The following is an 18,548-nucleotide window of genomic DNA, read 5'->3' on the forward strand; positions in this document are numbered from 1 at the left end:
CCGTATGAGATCCCGGACATCACGAGGAGTTCCGGAATGGTCCGTAGGTAAATAATTATATATGGGAAGTCGAGTTTCGGCCATCGGGAAAGTTTCGGGGGTTACCGGTATTGTACCGGGACCACCGGAAGGGTCCCGGGGTCCACCGGGTGGGGCCACCTATCCCGGAGGGCCCCATGGGCTGGAGTGGGAGGGGAACCAGTCCCTGGTGGGCTGGTGCGCCCCCCCCCCCGGGCCCCCCTCTGCGCCTAGGGTTGGGAACCCTAGGGGAGGGGGCGCCTCCACTTGCCTTGGGGGGCAAGTTTCCCCCCTTGGTGGCCGCCCCCCTAGGAGATCCCATCTCCTAGGGCCGGCGCCCCCCCTGGGGTCCCTATATAAAGAGGAGGGTGGGAGGGCAGCGGCACCCTGACATCTGGCGCCTCCCTTCCCCCCTTGCTACACCTCTCCCTCCCGTAGTCGCTTGGCGAAGCCCACCCGGATCCCTGCTGCATCCACCACCACGCCGTCGTGCTGCTGGATCTTCATAAACCTCTCCTTCCCCCTTGCTGGATCAAGAAGGAGGAGACGTCACGCTGACCGTACGTGTGTTGAACACGGAGGTGCCGTCTGTTCGGCGCTAGGATCTCCGGTGATTTGGATCACGACGAGTACGACTCCCTCAACCCCGTTCTCTTGAACGCTTCCGCCCGCGATCTACAAGGGTATGTAGATGCACACCTCTCTCTCGTTGCTAGATGAACTCATAGATTGATCTTGGTGAACATAGGAATTTTTTTATTTTATGCAACATTCCCCAACAGTTTGTAGGTGTTTGGGTTTGGGATTTTCCTCACTCGATGATTTTCGCTCAAAGTCCTCGGAGGATGGGTTGCTCTCAAATGACAAGTGTCAGTTTCTCTTGGAGCATCCAACCAGCTAGTGGTTGTAGGGGGCGGCTATTTATAGCCTAGGGAGCAGCCCGACATGATAAGACATAAATGCCCTTGTCTAATATGACCGTTAGGTGGATAAGATATTTTGGGACAGCTGGCGCGCAGCACAGCAACGGTCGGAAATTTGACTCTCAAATTCCTCAGGGCTATCATGTTCCTCACTGTGTAGGCAATCCGCACTGGCGAATTAACTCCTCAGTCAGAACAAATTCCTCAGCGACCAGAAGAACTTCGTCTCTGTCACTGAAGAAAGTGACTGAACTGTATGAGATTTCCAAAGGCTTCACTCGAAGGGTTTGGTAGGTTTAGGATTTTGAGTTGAGCATCACATGGAAATTTTTCCTTAGTATTTCCTCGACCCCCTTTAACAGTACGGTGTTTCCTATGACTCAAGAAAGAGAAAAACAAAACTATGAAAATGAAAGTCTTCAAGCTTCATATTCCTCGCATGAATATCAAGTCTTCACGGACACACCAATTTCTTCACTTTCAAAGTCTTCATGAAAGTCTTCAGGAATACCAAAATCTTCAGTCGAAGATATTCAATTTTAGGGGTCGACTTTCTCTGTAAATATCAAACTCCTGATAGACTTATAGACCTGTGTACACTCACAAACACATTAGTCCCTTAACCTATAAGTCTTCAATACACCAAAATCACTAAGGGGCACTAGATGCACTTACATGGTCACTCAGAGACATTGGGTGTTCGGCTCCAATATACTGGGACCAGAACAACTTCTCCATCAAGCTCCCCTCTTCGGCACGGTAGAACTCCGCGACATCCGATATGCTGCGTGGCAGATCTACGAATGCCCCTGGAGAGCTCCGAATGCGGGTGAGTAAAAGAAATGTCTCATCCACATGCTTGCTTTGCATAATGAATGCCTTACCTGCCGCCATCTTCTTAGCCGCCTGGATTTCCTGGAGGGCCTTTTGGGCTTCGGCCTTGGCATCTTTCGTGCTCTCGAGGGCTTTGGCAAGCTCGGACGCTTGCATCTTGAAGTCATGCTCCAAGGACTCGAACTTCTTGCTGAACTCCTGGAGCTCTTGCTGTACCTCCCCCACCCGAGCATCTTGCTTTTCACGCTCGGTGCGTTCTATGGCCGCGTTGGCTTCGGCCTCAGACAACACTTTCTTCAGGGCCGCCACTTCGGTCGTAGCCCCTATTAAAAATCATGATGCTTTTTGTTAGCATCGTCAATTTTTCTCCTCTACATGACACACGGACGGGGTATCACTTACCTTTGTTCTCCTCGAGCTGCCTCTTCATGAGGCTGAGCTCTTCTTCAGCCTGCCCCAGGTCCTGCCTGAGTCCGACGACCTCAGTTGTGCGCGTAGCGGCGGTCAGCAACAACGCCTGCTCATTAACATAGACAAGTACTGTTAGACTCCTGCGGACAAAAAATTGACCCTCGGTTTGGCTTTTCTTTCCAAACACCAAACAGAGTATCAGGGGCTACTGTCTATCGGGTGATATTTTCTCACACTTTTCATTGCTTACCTCAAAGCCTGTTAGGAGGCCGGTGCAGGCTTCGGTCAATCCGCTTTTGGCGGACCGGACCTTCTCAATCACCATACTCATAAATAGTACGGTGCTCTTCGTCAATGGAAGCGCCGTGAAGCACTTCCAGCAAATTATCCGATGCCTCCGGCTGGGCGGAGGTCATCGGCACGGCTGGCACGCCCTCCTTAGCAAGGGGCTGTCCACTTGAATCCGGAACCTGTGAAGGCTCTGGTACAGTAACCGGTGGGGAGCCAGACTTGTTGTGGCTCCCGTCCGCATAATCCATGGGGATCTTACACCCCATGTGCCCGGCGTCTGGGATTTTGCCTTGGTGCATCTCCAGAACCGTCGCCCCCTGCTCTGGTATCCGTTGGGACAACACCTCGGTGTCATCTGCAGGTCGTGGGGAGGTGGCCGTCGAGAGTGAATCCATCTCCGACTCACTCAAGGACCCGTCCGAAGAGGATACCCCGAGATTAGACCCGGCCAGACTGCATACACGTGTTCGGCGTTATTACAAACTATGAAGTTAAAATCGCATGAAAGGTATTACAGAGTGCGGATACTTACGACCTCGCCCGGGGCTTGCCCCTGGGCAGCCACTCCTCCTCGCTGTAGGCGGCCATGGTGGGGTGATCCGGAAGGGATGCCTTTCCATTCTTCGGCGTCCTAGCCTCCCCCTGTGGGGAGGATTTCCTTTTCTTCTCCTCCCCAGTGCAGGGAGGGGGCATTTCTTCGTGTTTCCCCCCGTCTCCATGGGAGGAATCTGCCTCGTCGTCCTCGGACGACGAGTCTATTACGGCCTTGCGCCGAAGACCCTTCATGGTCCCCGCGGCCGCTTTCTTGGACCCTTCGGCCTCCCCTGACGGGGCGACCTTCTTCCTCTTCTTCTCCTCCCCTTCGTGGGAGGAGTGTGCCTCATCGTCTTCGGGCGAGGCATCCGGTGCAACCTCGTGCCAGAGTCCCTTCCTGGTCCCCATGGCCTTCTTTTCGGCCTTTTTCTCCGGCACCTTGTAAGGCGCCGGAGCCAGCATCTCCGTCAGGAGTGCGGTCGCTGGATCTTCAGGCAGCGGAGCCGGACAGTTGATCCGCTCCGCCATCTCCACGTAATCCTGTTTTGTCAGTATGTTGACTTAAAGACCTCCCACGAACACGTTGGGAAAGATACATTTTGTGATACTCAGAGGACTTACCGGATTGGCGAGGCGCTTTGTGCTGAGTCCATGGTCCTTGGAAGTGGGAGGAGGAACTTTGCCGGTCTTGAACAGCACCTTCCAGACGTCCTTATGCGTCATGTCGAAGAGCTCATGCAGCATCTGGTGTTCGGCCGGATCGAACTCCCACATATTGAATGCCCATCTTTGACATGGGAGGATCCGGCGGACGAGCATGACCTGGACCACGTTAACAAGCTTGATCTTCTTGTCCCTCATACTTTTGATGCAGGTCTCAAGTCTGGTCAACTCCACAGGTTTGCCCCAAGAGGTGAGTCGCATGGGGATTCCGGATCGGAATTTGGGGGCCGCCACCCAATTGGCATCGCGCGGCTCAATGATGTAGAACCACCCTGATTGCCACCCTTTCACGGTCTCCACAAAGGAGCCATCAAGCCATGTAACGTTGGGCATTCTGCCCACCATGGTGCCTCCGCCCTCCGCCTGCTGGCCACTAACGATCTTCGGCTTCACGCAGAAGATTTTCCACAGGCCGAAGTGGGGCCTGATGCGGAGGAAGGCCTTGCACACGACGATGAACGCCGAGATGTTGAGGACGAAACTTGGGGCTAGATCATGGAAATCTAGCCCATAGTAATACATGAGCCCGCGGACGAATGGGTGGAGTGGAAATCCTAGTCCGCGGATGAAATGAGGGAGGAATACTACTCTCTCCCGAGACTTTGGGATGGGGTGATCTGTCCCTCCACCGAAAGCCTGTGCGCAATGTTTTCAGCCAGGTATCCGGCCGCCCGAAGCTTGGTGATATCCTCCTCTATGACGGAGGAGGCCATCCACTTGCCTCCCGCTCCGGACATGCTGCGAATGGTCCTACGGAGAAGGTGAGAACTTGGGCGCTGGGGCTTGAGAGTGCAAGAACGGATGAGCAAAGGAGGAAGAAGGCGTGGGTGAAAACAGGAGATCCTTATCCCTTTGTGCGCCTCCCCACTTGCCTGTCGAAATTACTCATTTTCCAAGTGCCATGATTGATGGCTCAGTTGGGTTACCCATACCTGTATTGATGAGGATCCCGCAATAAGGGGACACGATCTCTGCTTCGACAAGATGTGCCAAAGAAACCGCCTCGCAATGTGTGCGGTAGCTGGTTATAAAAAATGGTTTGAATAAAGGCCGGGCCGTGGCGTGATGTCACGCTATGAAGAGTTGTCAGCATATTAGATTCGTGGATTATTGTTCTCTCTGCGGTGGTATGTGAAATGTGTCTTGCAGAGCCGGACATGATCCATGTGTTCGGAATTTATCTTGGAGTATTCAGAGATGGAACCCGCCTTGCAATGCCGAAGACAATCTGCGCGCCGGACTCATCGTCATTGAAGCCTGGTTTAGGGGCTACTGAGGGATTGCTAGATAAGGGGGTATCCGGACAGCCGGAGTATGTACTTTGGCCGGACTGTTGGACTATGAAGATACAAGATTGAAGACTTCATCCTGTGTCCGGATGGGACTCTCCTTTGCATGGAAGACAAGCTTGGCGATTTGGATGATAGATCTCCTTCTCTGTAACCGACTCTGTGTAACCCTAGCCCCCTCCGGTGTCTATATAAACCGGAGGGTTTAGTCCGTAGGACCAACAACAATCATACCATAGGCTAGCTTCTAGGGTTTAGCCTCTACGATCTCGTGGTAGATCAACTCTTGTAATACTCATATCATCAAGATCAATCAAGCAGGAAGTAGGGTATTACCTCCATCGAAAGGGCCCGAACCTGGGTAAACATCGTGTCCCCAGTCTTCTGTTACCATTAGACTTAGACGCATAGTTCGGGACCCCCTACCCGAGATCCGCCGGTTTTGACACCGACAAAGGGTGTGGAAGACCTCCCCCCCCCCACACACACACACTATTTATAGGGGAAGGGAAGAGGGGGCCGGCCCCCCTAGATCCCATCTACAAGGGGGGCGGCGGCCAAGGGGGGACTTGCCCCCCAAGTTTGGTGGGAGGCGCCCCCACCCCCAGGGTTTCCAACCCTAGGCGCCTTGGGCCCTTGGGGGGAGCCAACCCACTAGGGGGCTGGTTCCCGCCCTTGTTTAGCACATTAAGTCCCTCGGGGCAGGTGTCCCCACCCGGTGGACCCCCGGACACCTTTCGGTGGTCCCGGTACAATACCGATAACCCCAAAACCATTCCGGTGACTGAAACTGGACTTACCATATATAAATCTTCACCTCCGGACCATTTCGGAACACCTCGTGACGTCTGGGATCTCATCCGGTACTCCTAACAACCTTAGGCAACCACATAAAATTTCCCATAACAACTCTAGCGTTAACGAACCTTAAGTGTGTAGACCCTACGGGTTCGAGAACCATGCAGACATGACCGAGACATCTCTCCGGCCAAGAATGTATCTCAATGTTAGCGGCTGAGCCATAGTGTCAAGGTGTTTGACATTCATTCTCATTTCTTGCATGTGACCTAAGCATGCATACATGACCGAGACATCTCTCCGGCCAATAACCAACAGCGGGGTCTGGATACCCATGTTGGCTCCCACATGTTCCACGATGATCTCATCGGATGAACCACGATGTCTGGGATTCAATCAATCCCGTATACAATTCCCTTTGTCCACCGGTATGTTACTTGCCCGAGATTCGATCGTCGGTATCCCCATACCTCATTTAATCTCGTTACCGGTAAGTCTCTTTACTCGTTCCGTAACGCATGATCCTGTGAGTAAATCCTTAGTCACATTGAGCTCATTATGATGATGCATTACCGAGTGGGCCCAGAGATACCTCTCCGTCATACGGAGTGACAAATCCCAGTCTCGATTCGTGCCAACCCAACAGACACTTTTGGAGATACCTGTAGTGCACCTTTATAGCCACCCAGTTACGTTGTGACGTTTGGTACACCCAAAGCATTCCTACAGTATTCGGGAGTTGCACAATCTCATGGTCTAAGTAAATGATACTTGACATTAGAAAAGCTCTTATCAAACGAACTGCACAATCTTGTGCTATGCTTAGGATTGGGTCTTGTCCATCACATCATTCTCCTAATGATGTGATCCCGTTATCAATGACATCCAATGTCCATGGTTAGGAAACCGCAACCATCTATTGATCAACGAGCTAGTCAACTAGAGGCTTACTAGGGACATATTACGGTCTATGTATTCACACATGTATTACGGTTTCCGGTTAATACAATTACAACATGAACAACAGACAATTATCATGAACAAGGAAATATAATAATAACCATTTTATTATTGCCTCTGGGGCATATTTCCAACAATTATGTAATTCAAATAAAAAATTAAAAATCAAGTAGATCCCACATAGTTTATTATCACCAACCGTGTGAGATGCAGTACAAAATATCCTACAGCACCGTCGGTGTATAGTATGCCTATGGCTTACGCGAGAAGGTGCGTCGGCTATAGTCCACAGCCGGCGTGTCAAGCACACTAGCTCGCTCCCCAAATATCATTTCACTGTTCAATCGTCGCCGGTGAAAGATGGGGACGTGGACCCCGCGTCATGAGGGCAACTTCGGCGGCCCACTCCGGCGAGAGCACGGCCGCAGCCGCCATGCGCATGCTAACAAGGTGCATGAGCGTGGCCGCAATCTGCGATCGGGTGGCCAAGGCAGCCCAAATGGCCAATGTTGCTTCTCAGGTGGCGGCAGCAACATCCGCCTCGGGGATAGCAACTGGCGAGAGCGGCACAGCAGTTGTCTGTTCCACAACGGTGGCCTTAGCCCTGATGGAGGCTGCCCACGACCATGTCGAGGCCACCCATGCCCAGCTCGTGGTGGTCACCGCACAAATCGAACGAAGCTTCTTCGACAACGGTCGGCAACCCACGACCGAAGAGTTGGCAATCACCGAGAGTGTTCGAGAAGCCGGCCGTTCCTTCGCCGCATACGTTGCGACGATGGAGCCCATCCAAGCCCAGATCACGGCCGCCCACGCCCAGCTCGTGGCAGCCTTTTCCAAAGAGATGGCGGACGCAGATGGTGAGATGCTTGCCGAATATGGTGCGATGAATGCCATGGAGCTCCTTCCCCAGGAGACCGTCGGGCATGAGCTGGACATGGAGGAGGCGGCGGAGATCGACGAGCACCAGCAGTAGTAGTACTCTTTGTTTTCTTTAATTAAGAGCGCCGGTCTTTAATTTGTTAGAGTAATGTTTAGGCCAGCTAGCTCTGTTTAATTGCTGAACATGCTCAATTAAGAAGTGTGGGTGTGCTATAGTCTCCTTTGTGTACCCAAATTATGCAATGAAGTGGATGAGCACTATAACCAGGGAAATTGGAACCAAAATTTTTGACGTTCAAACTCAACACACACGGTTTAAGCTATCTGAATCGTTTGTGATGTTCACATATCGTACACAGTTCTGAATAAGGGACCGTGTCTGATGACACTTTGCGCGCCAGTTTTTTCGCTGAAGCGATTCCAAATTTTCGGCTTCCGCGGAAATATCTACCTCCCCGCCCCCTCTCCCTTACTAGAAACCACATTTACCCTGTTTCCGGCTTCCTTTCCAAGTTGAAACCTTCACTCCTTGCTTGCAGTGTCGCCCCCCTCGCTGGCGCCCCTCCTTCATGTTGCTTGACCTCGTCTATCCAGGAAGGTAATCCACACTAGACCCCCATCATCCTCTTCCTTCCACATCCCACATGCCCCGACCACCGGCGCGACACCTTCCACCCAAATCACTGACCCCTCCACCAAATAAGCGCCGCCCTAAGCCATGGTGCACGCAGTACAGCCAGGAGCTCAAGGAGCATTCGGCAACGGAGAAGCAAATCATGGTCGCACGCGCGGATGAGGTCGCGATGGCTACCATTCATGCCGACCCCCAGATCTTGGAGGAGCACCTTGCCATTTGCTAGCTACGCTGGTTAAGCATGCTCGGTTTACCCGTTGCGTGTGCTGCTCCTGCCTTTCCTTAACAAATTCTAGTGAATTGTGCTATCTAATTTTACCATGCAATTGGTTGCTCCTGTGTATATGTTCTATATGTCGTGCAGTGTGGTGCTCACTTATTAACTGTTTGGTTAATTAGTTGTCGTCTTCATGTAACTGTTTGGTTCAATTCTGCAAACGTGATGTTCAATTCTTCAGACTGCAATTTTGTATTGTCTTCCATGTGAGAAATAAATCGAAATTATCTTTACAAAATACATGAGAAACTAATACAATTGCTATATTTCCAAGTTGTCAAGCGTGCTTGGTTTGGTTATACATTGTGCAGTGTGGTGCTCAGTTAACGTTTGGTTCATTTGTGTTGTGGTGTTTAGTTAACTGTTTGGTTCAATTCTGCAATGCAATATTCAATAGTTGTGGGTGCATTCTCTTATTGTATACCATGTGAGAAGTAAATTGAATTTGGTTGTACTAAATACATGAGAAACAAATACAATTGCTATATTTTGAAGTTGTTAAGCATGCTTGATTCGGTTAACTGTCTGATCTTCTATTAGGAGTATGTTATATTGTGCAATGTGGTGCTCAGTTAATTTTTGCTTCATTTGTTATGGTGTTTAGTTAACTGCTTGGTTCAATTCTGCAACGCGATGTCCAATTGTCGTGGGTGGAATTTTGTATTGTTGTGCATGTAAGGAATAAATCGCATTTGGCTGCACTTAATACATGAGAAACATATACAAGTGTTATATTTCCTAGTTCTTAATCATGCTTGGTTTGGATAAATGGGTTTTCCATGTGGCTTGAATTAATCTGATGAATCTGCAATGTGCTTATTTTTCATCAACATATTTTACTGATAGCATGCGAACCCTTACTTAACCTGACGACTAACTACCTTATATGTGTTGCAGGGAAACAATGGAAAGCACTGAGGTTTAAAATCGAGGTTAGCACATGCATGGTCCGTTGTCTAATAGCACATTATTATGCAATTGCAAGAACCATTCTAATATTTAGGTTTTTAACAATTTGGTCTTGCACGTGTAGGTCCTGCTATGAGAGGTTTTGACCCGTTGTTTGACCCTTTTTGCATATGGGGAAATGAGTTGTCCATGAATATCAATCAATTCAAGAAACTCGGAAAGATTGTTAGGATAAAGAAATTAGTGACAAAAAACAACAAGATCTTTGTCTGCACAATGAAGAACACATCAACTTACAACAAGATGGTACTAACTATTATACCTTGCCTTTTTGTATTCATTTGCCCCATTTCCAATATAGAGAAGATATTTATGCACATCCTTGTTTTCATGCCTTTACAAAGCAGTTCACTGATGATTACCTCTCAAACCACCTCTATGGTCAGGAGGCGGGGACGGTTTTCATACAACACTCACGGTTCAATATTGAAGTGTTCCTGAAGAGGACGAAGGATGGACGGTCAATCATCCACAGGCACTAGCCATAAGTTGCAAAGACCTTCAACATCAATGAAGGCTCAATATTCGCCTTTCGCTTCAGCAGTTTTCCTAATGAGATGCATCTGTCTATGTACCGTCTATGATGCTAATTTCGAAAGGTTCTAGATGTTGCATGTGAAACTTGGTGCTGGTGCAGTTGTGTAATGTGGTAGCTGAGTGCTAAAGCTATATCATGTTGTACTCTGATGTATTTCAATTATGAAATCATGCTTCCTTAATATGGTAATGAAATATATTATGTGTTTAATATGAATGTCAATTAGATTAATAAATGGATTATTAATAATAGAGAAAATAGCCTGCTAATTAGTTTTTGTTATTTCAAACGGTTATTGAGAAAATACCGTGGGCGATGATCTAAGGCAATGCACACAGTTTCTAAGAATAAACCGTGTTCGATCGGTGAACAATCACACATGACATTTTCTTCAAAACTGTTTGTGTTAGGCCACCTTGCGCAAACGTTTACCGCATGAAAAGTGTGTGTGATGGACAGCCTTTGCCACACGGTTTCTTCTACGCACCGTGTGTGATGCATTCAATAACGCAGACGATAAAATTGTTAATATTGTGTGCGATGGAAACGCTATCACAAACGATTTAATGGAGAAAATTGTGTGTGATGTACCTACGAACGAAAATGTTTTCCTTGCAGTGAATGTGTGGGATGTATATACGAACAGAAATGTTTAGCGGGGACTGACTGTGTGGGATGTATATATGAACAGAAATGTTTAGCGAGGACTGACTGTGTGGGATGTACTTACGACAGGAAACGATTTCGCATGTATAATTTTTTTTTGAGCACTATTGTACGTATAATCATATTTGCTCGCTCGTCGGTCGCACACGACCTCATTTTGCCGAGCATGTGACCAGGAGGGCATATCCCCGACGGTTTCTGGGTCGTGTGGGAAGGACCCCCCTATCGCCCACACTCACTAGGTGACGGTTCTGAACGCCGTCACAGAAAGGGGTTAAAAACCGTTTGTATAGCACCTCGCTATACCAGTGTGACTGAATGTTGTTCGGAGTCCCGTATGAGATCACAGACATGACAAGGAGCTTCGGAATGGTCTGGAGGTAAAGATTTATATATAGGACGATAGTATTTGGTCACTGGAAAGGTTTCAGAAAGTACCGAGTATTTATCGGAGTGCCGGAAGGGGTTTCGGGAGGCCACCAGCAAGCGGTGGGCCTTATGGCCCAAGGGGGGAAGCACACCAACCCACAAGGGGCAGACCACATGCCAAGGAAGGGAGGGAAAGGAAGGGGGACGCCCAAAAGCAGCCAACCCCCCTCCCCCCCCCATGTTCAAATAAGGAAGGAGGGTGCGACCAGGCAGGCGCCCTAGGGCTGCCGCCGGCCACTTGGGGGCACCCTAGGGGCTGCCTCCTCTTCCCCCTCCACCTATATATATGAGATGAGGGAGAGGGGCAAGGCACACAACAATTCTCTAGCCATGTGCGGCGCCCCTCTCCCTCCAGTTCATCCTTGGTCATATTTTCGTAGTGCTCGGCGAATCCCTGCGGAGATAGTTGAATCACCACCGTCACCACGTTATCGTGCTGCCAGAACTCATCTACTACTTCGCGTGTCTTTCTGGATTAAGAAGGCGAGGATGTCATCCAGCTGAACGTGTGTTGAACATGGAGGTGTCGTACATTCGGTACTTGATCGGTTGGATCACGAAGGTGTTCGACTACATCAACCGCGTTAATAAACGCTTTCGCTTTACGGTCTAGAGGGTACGTAGACATACTCTCCCCTCTCATAGCTATGCATCTCCATGGATAGATCTTGCGTGTGCGTAGGAATTTTTTGTTTTCCATGCAAGGTTCCCCGACACCACTGATGCCGGTGAAGAGGATCATGTTAGCGAGGTGACTAACACAATGTAGAAGATGTAAATACTCTTCATTTTATTATTTTTTTATGAATTTTGACAATGCAATAAAGGAAGTGGTTAAAGACTCACGGGATGTTCATATTTGGTGATGATTTTTTGTCATTGTAGTGCGCAAAACAAGCCAGACAAGTTCTTGGATTTCATTACGGTGTTGGGTGATAGCAACACCATTGATCTTGACGAATTTGCCATGCCTATGGCAGTGAAAGCCAAAGAGATCGATGGAGTCTCAAAGTAGAGGGGCTCGGTTAACCCACAAACTATGAAGAAGAAAATGGCGAGGTCGGTGAATTACAAGGTCGAGGAGGACATTGTGTTGTGCGATTCTTGGATGAACATCTCACTTGATGCCACAATTGAGTCGATCAAACCAAAGAAATCTTTTGAAGAGGATTATGGAGTATTGTGCAAGTCGTGTGACTATTACCTGCAACCACACATAAGGATCTCTTGCCCATCTTTGGAGTGTCATCCAAGATCAACGCAATTGGTTGTCCGGTTGTGTTGATCATCTAAACATAGCACCACCGAGTGAAGTGCCAGTAAATGAGTATGGACCTATCATCCAAGAGCTTTGCAAGCAGCGAAACAAATAGGGGTGGCATTAAGGGGTTCTCTTCTCACCATTACTACAAGGGGCTCCAAGTAAATGAGAAGTGAGCTAGGAGAAACCATGAAATAACACCAACAAGGGCAAGATTGAGCATCACCATTGATGCCTATGTGGGAGTGGAAGAACGTGTCTTGACTCCTATCTCTCAGCTGGATGGGAAGAAGATAGCAAAGGAGATGAAGAAGAATGGTGGAGTTGGCACCTACAAAGAAGAGATCATTGCAATGATCGAGACGAAGAGGATTTTGGCGGTCGATTGCAAGGAAGAGAAGATGACACGATCGATGGAGCTCAAATGATGGAGGTGGAGAGGTGAAGATCAAAGACCGCAGGTGAAGAGAGGAAGGCACACACGGAGTAGCATAGGCTTGCACTCGAGGGGCAAAGGCTTGCAATGGAGGCTAGGGAGCAAATGATCAAGAGTGAAAGGATCAAGATGGACCTAGTGGCAGATGAATAGGGACAAAAAAATTTACTTTCATTATTAGTATGTTTCGATATACAAAATATAAAGGTGTGTCTAAACAATTGCTATGGCGAGACAAACAATCTATATGATGCTTGCAAGATCGAGTGACTAAAGTACACCACAAGTAAGGAGGTAGGGTTAGAGATAACCGGAGACACTTAGACGAGGATGTATACTAATGTTAACTTTTTTGGAGGGAATCTAGTTACCGTTGGAAAGATGGGTTTTACCACGAAGGCACACATAAAACATGGGAATGGGGCAGTAGTGCCATGCCATGATCAGATCTCGTAACGCCCGAAGGAGCGCCCTCGTCGACAGTATTAGGGCGGGCCAACTTCCTTGTTAGTTCGTCTTTCTTTTATGTTTCTTCATTCATTCTTCTTTTTGTCGTGCTCATATTTTCTAAAATAAAAATCAAGAATACACACATTCTGAAACTTATATTACTTATTTTTTCAAAGAATTGCAAATTTTAAAAAGTTAACATGGCGTACAAAAATTGTTAGCGTAATTTGGAAAAAATGTTGATAATATTAAAAAAATGTTTGTGATATTTGAAATTTTTCACACGTTAAAAAATGTATGTCACATTTTTAAAATGCTATGCAATTTTATAAAAATTGTTTGTGAGATTCAAATATATATATATTATAGCATTCAAAACAATGTGTGTTACACTAAAACAATGTTCATGTGTTTTAAGAAAATAATATTGACTTTGTAAAAAACCTTATACAATCTACAAAAATGTCTGCATAGTTCAATAAATATGTTTCATACCATTCAAAAAAATTCTCAATGTGTGCTTGAAAATATTTAACAAAATTCAAAAACATGTTAATCATGTATTTGAAAAATGTTAAATGTGCATACAAATATTTTAGATGTACACCAAAAAGTACAATTTGTATGAAAAAAAGAAATCAAAACCTGCATTTGCTAAATGTTAAATGTGTGTAAAACAAATGTTACTGATATATACAAAATATATGCAATGCACATATAAAAATTAGATATCAAAACATATATTTGAAGAAAAAATGTCCCTGGGGTGTATATAGAAAAGGTACAATGTGTCTATAAAATTGTAGACATGTGTTAAAAACAATAAGAAAACGGAAAAGCCCGAAAGAAAATCGGTGAAAAAACACATAAAAAATCTAAAAGAAAACCGTTGAAAATCAACAAAAAAGGAAAAAAAGGAAATATTGGTATAAATGTTAAAATACAAAAAAAGGAAATAAAAATGAAATAAATGAAAAATGCATAGAAAAAATGAATAAAAACCATAAAAACACACACAAAAAACAGTACATTTAATAGACAACAAAGAACATGTTCAGTGCTAGATGGAGAAGTGTCTCTCAGCTGGAGGTAAAGAGGTCCTAATCAAGTAAGTTGCTCAATCTATTCACACATACTCTATGTCATGTTTCAAGTTGCCTCAGGGCCTATGTAATCACTTAAATGGGTTGCTTCGGAAATTTTGGTGCGGAAGTAGAAGAGGAGAGCGGAAGACAGCATGGGTTTCATGGGAGACTATGTCCAAGCCAAATTCATGGGAGGAATGGGATTCGAGGACATCAAGTTATTTAACCTTGCCTCGTGGAGGATCTTGCAGGACCCTAGCTCTTTAAGCGCCCGAGTTTTGAAGGCTCGCTATTATCCGGAGTGCGATTTCCTTGCTGCTCCTCTAGGCTCTAATCCATCGCAAGTATGGCGCTCCATCAGAGAAGGAAGAGATGTCCTTTCTTTGGGACTCGTCAAGCGGATCGGCTCAGGTATAGAAACTAATATATGGCACGGAAATTGGCTGCCAAGAGATTTTAAACTGCGCCCCATGTGTGCGCTCTCGGCCAACCCTCCATCTTTAGTAATTGAGCTCATTGATCAAGGTACTAAAGCGTGGGACGGACAGAAGCTGCATGAGCATTTTGTTGAACCAGACATTGATGTTATTGTCAATATCCCGCTGAGCACGAGGCTTCAGAGTGATTTCTGAGCGTGGCATTACGACAAAAGGGGTGTGCTCTGTTCGTTCAGCTTATAGGATGATCTCGGGCATTAAGGCTCAATGCGAGGATTGGCTCGAGCACCGGCCAAGTATCTCAAATCATACTGCCACCAAGAGGGACTGGACCAGCTTATGGAAGATGAAAGTTTCATCAAAGGTTCGTGTTTTTGCATGGAGACTTGCACGCACATCCTTACCAACAGGCACAATCAGATTTGACAGGAACATGACAACCACGCTAGTATGCACTATTTGTGGGTCTGCGGAAGATACTTGGCGGCATTCACTTTTCAAGTGTAGCATGGCGCGCTATGTTTGGGCATTGGGGGATGAGGAAATCCTTGAACATGCAATATCAAACAAATCTGAAGACGCAAAATTGTGGTTGTTCTGGTTATTCGACACTACACCACAATCTGATCTCGCGCGGGTCCTTATAACAATGTTGTCAATCTGGTGGGCGAGGAGGAGAGCTATTCACGACAATGAATTCCAGAGTCCACTATCCACAATGTGTTTCATTAACAGATATTTACAGGACCTGCAGATTGTTGCTGAACGTGCTGCTCGCCCGACAGGAGGTTCGGCTCCACGGCAAAGGCCTCTCCGCTGGTTTGCACCGGAGGGAGACGCGGTAAAACTGAATGTGGATGGTGGCCATGGCGATAAGGGAGCAACAACAGTCATTTGCAGGGACAAAAACGGCCAATTCCGAGGTATGTCTGCTGTCACCTTTGATGGATTGGTGGATCCAGTTAGCTTGGAAGCTCACGCCTGTAATGAAGCACTTGCTTTAGCAAAATATTTGCATGTCCGACGTTTGGTGGTTGGTTCAGACTGTCTTGAAGTTGTCACAAACATAGCTAGGGGTGCAGCATCTACCTATGCTTTTTCTTAATGTGTCAAATTTTTTCTGTTGGTCTCATTCTTTGTGAAGTTGAAGTGTTTCATTGACATCATGGTGAAGATTTTGTGATCCGATGTCTTGCACTTCTAGGGGATCATCCCCGGCCCAAGTACGTTCACCGATCAAGCCTTCCCTTCTTTTTAGATGCGCGACTCAAGGTGCTTTCAAAAACCATTATTGATAATGTTCGTGCGAGTGAAAAAGTGACAACATCGTTGCTCCAGTCCAATTGCAACATTTTTGCCGAAGCCTTTGGAGTATTTCTTCTAACAGTGATTGATGCAGCGAAGAAGGTGTTTTCAAGAGATTTCATTGTAATTCTTAGTCATATGAGCTACTTTGCATTTTCTTGGATTTCAAATCCGAATCAGTGTACCTGTAATGGTTGTGAGTATGAATAAAATTGCAGGTGTTTCTCGAAGAAAAAAGAATCAGTACGATTTTTTGGAAAAAAAAACTAAATCATTAATTAAAAGGTATCCCTTGAAAAAAAATCACTTATGTGTCATATGTCTCACTCGTCTGTGACCCACGGCTTCACTTTCCGAGGCTCATGGCGGGCGAAGATGGCGGACATGAGAAACAACAAAAACTTGGAGCATGAACCGGACAATGATTTAGATTACGTTAACTTTCAAACTTTTTTGTTTAATGAGATATGTTAAAAATATAATAAACATGGTCTGGTTTAAATGAAAATCATCCAGTTTGTTTTAGTTCCGCTTGATGTATATACAGACATTTGAGATACACGATTGAATTGAATAGTCCGCTCCCATATCAGACTCCGTTTAGTTGCTCTTCGATTGGTGCGCGGCGTGCTAGGGGACGAGACTTGCCTGCTCCTCCGGCGTGTGCTCATCCATGCTCCCGCGTACGTGGATTGTTTTGATTGAAACAAACTACGGCCCGCCCTCACCCCTTAAAATTAGGAGGAAGATAATTAGATTAGAAAGAGAAAAAAAAAAGACAATCATAGAATGAAGTGGAAACATAGATGGAAGTATGGAAAGGGAGCAGGCAAGCCGAATCCCGTGCTAGGAGGCTCTGCCGAGGCGATCGCGTCCATAAAAGCCAGCCGGGTCAAAGTCGGTCTTGGGCGGTCAGTCCATGAGATTAGCCACGGCAGCTACACGTACATATAAAGGGCACTTCCGCGAGACATAAGTCAATTAGAAGAACGCCCGTGCGTTGCAACGGGGACATATTAACTTTAAGAGTTCAATGTTAATATTCTCATACATATCAAGTGACATTGGCGACATTTTTTACCATCAAATCCTCACACACACACTCTCTCCCTCCCACTTTCTCACTCTCTCCCCCCCTCTCCCTCTCTCTCTAACACACACACAAATCCATATTATCGAGTACGGGATCATAATCCATCTATTTCACACACACACGCTAGTGCATAACAATATGGATTATGTGTATTTTTGCCACCCCAACTGAGGGAAATAATTTCATGTAAATCGGCCAGCCACAGCTCCAAGAATACTCGGAGGAGGTGGCCCGGGTCGGCGTCGGCGCCGTCCGGCGCGGGCCACGGGCCCGCTTCCAAGTGCATCTGCGCGCCGGCCACCCACACCGGGTCCTCCAAGTGCCGCTTCCACCGCACCAACTCCCAGGGCCACGGCCACGGCCAGGGCCAGGGAAGCCGCCCTTCTTCGCCCCCTTCACCAGCCGCGGCCAACGCGGTGCCGCGGCACCCGGCCTCGCTGTCCTCGTCCTCCGGCACCGTCGCGACCCAGTGACGCGGCCCAAGCATCGGCCTCGAGAATCAAGAACGCTCGACAACGGAGAGGAAAGGGAAGATCATATACATGTAATAAGAAAGGGAGTTTATTTACTGCTCCCTCGATGTATTGTTTCCTTTGTTTGGAGATTGATTACCATCCGTGAGTTAAGGTAAGGTTAATGTGATTGAGCGATTTTTTTGAAAATCAATTATTTGTTTTCTAATTAATGTGATTGACTGATTTAAGGTAAGGTTAATTAATTTAGATTTGATCTTTAGAGATTTTTCGTGATTGATTCTACATTACTAAATAAGTTGCGCCAGTATGGAAAGTTCTGATCTATTCAGATTTCTTTCGTTGTGTGAGAGGGTGAGGCGAAAATAAACCGATGAAGTGGGGGAGGGAACGAAAAAAAATCTATGAAACAAACCCAGCGAAGGTGGGAGGAGGTACCAAAAAAAACCATGGGAGAGGGGACGAAAAAAAAACCTGAAAGCGAGACTACCAACTGCTCCATTAGGAGTAGAGATAACCACATACCCACGACACTACGACAGCCGACGCACGATCGCGGCGAGTCGCCGAGCTTCGCCGGAAGAGGCATAACAGTACCGCACCATACCAAAACCGTCGAGCTTGCGCCAAATCGTGGGTATCACCTAGCAAACTTTGAGAGATTAATTAAGATCGGAAGACCACTCCCATGGAGACCGTCCAGCAAACGGAGATATTAAGCGAGGGAGAAGGAGATCGCGGCGGCTCAGGCTGCAGGTGGGGGTGGGCACAAGTGGGATTTCCATAGCCTATCCCACTTAATCACCTTAGTGGGCACCCGTGGGACAAAAAA

Source organism: Triticum dicoccoides, chromosome 4B (genome assembly GCF_002162155.2).
Source record: "Triticum dicoccoides isolate Atlit2015 ecotype Zavitan chromosome 4B, WEW_v2.0, whole genome shotgun sequence".
In the NCBI taxonomy this organism is placed as follows: domain Eukaryota; kingdom Viridiplantae; phylum Streptophyta; class Magnoliopsida; order Poales; family Poaceae; genus Triticum; species Triticum dicoccoides.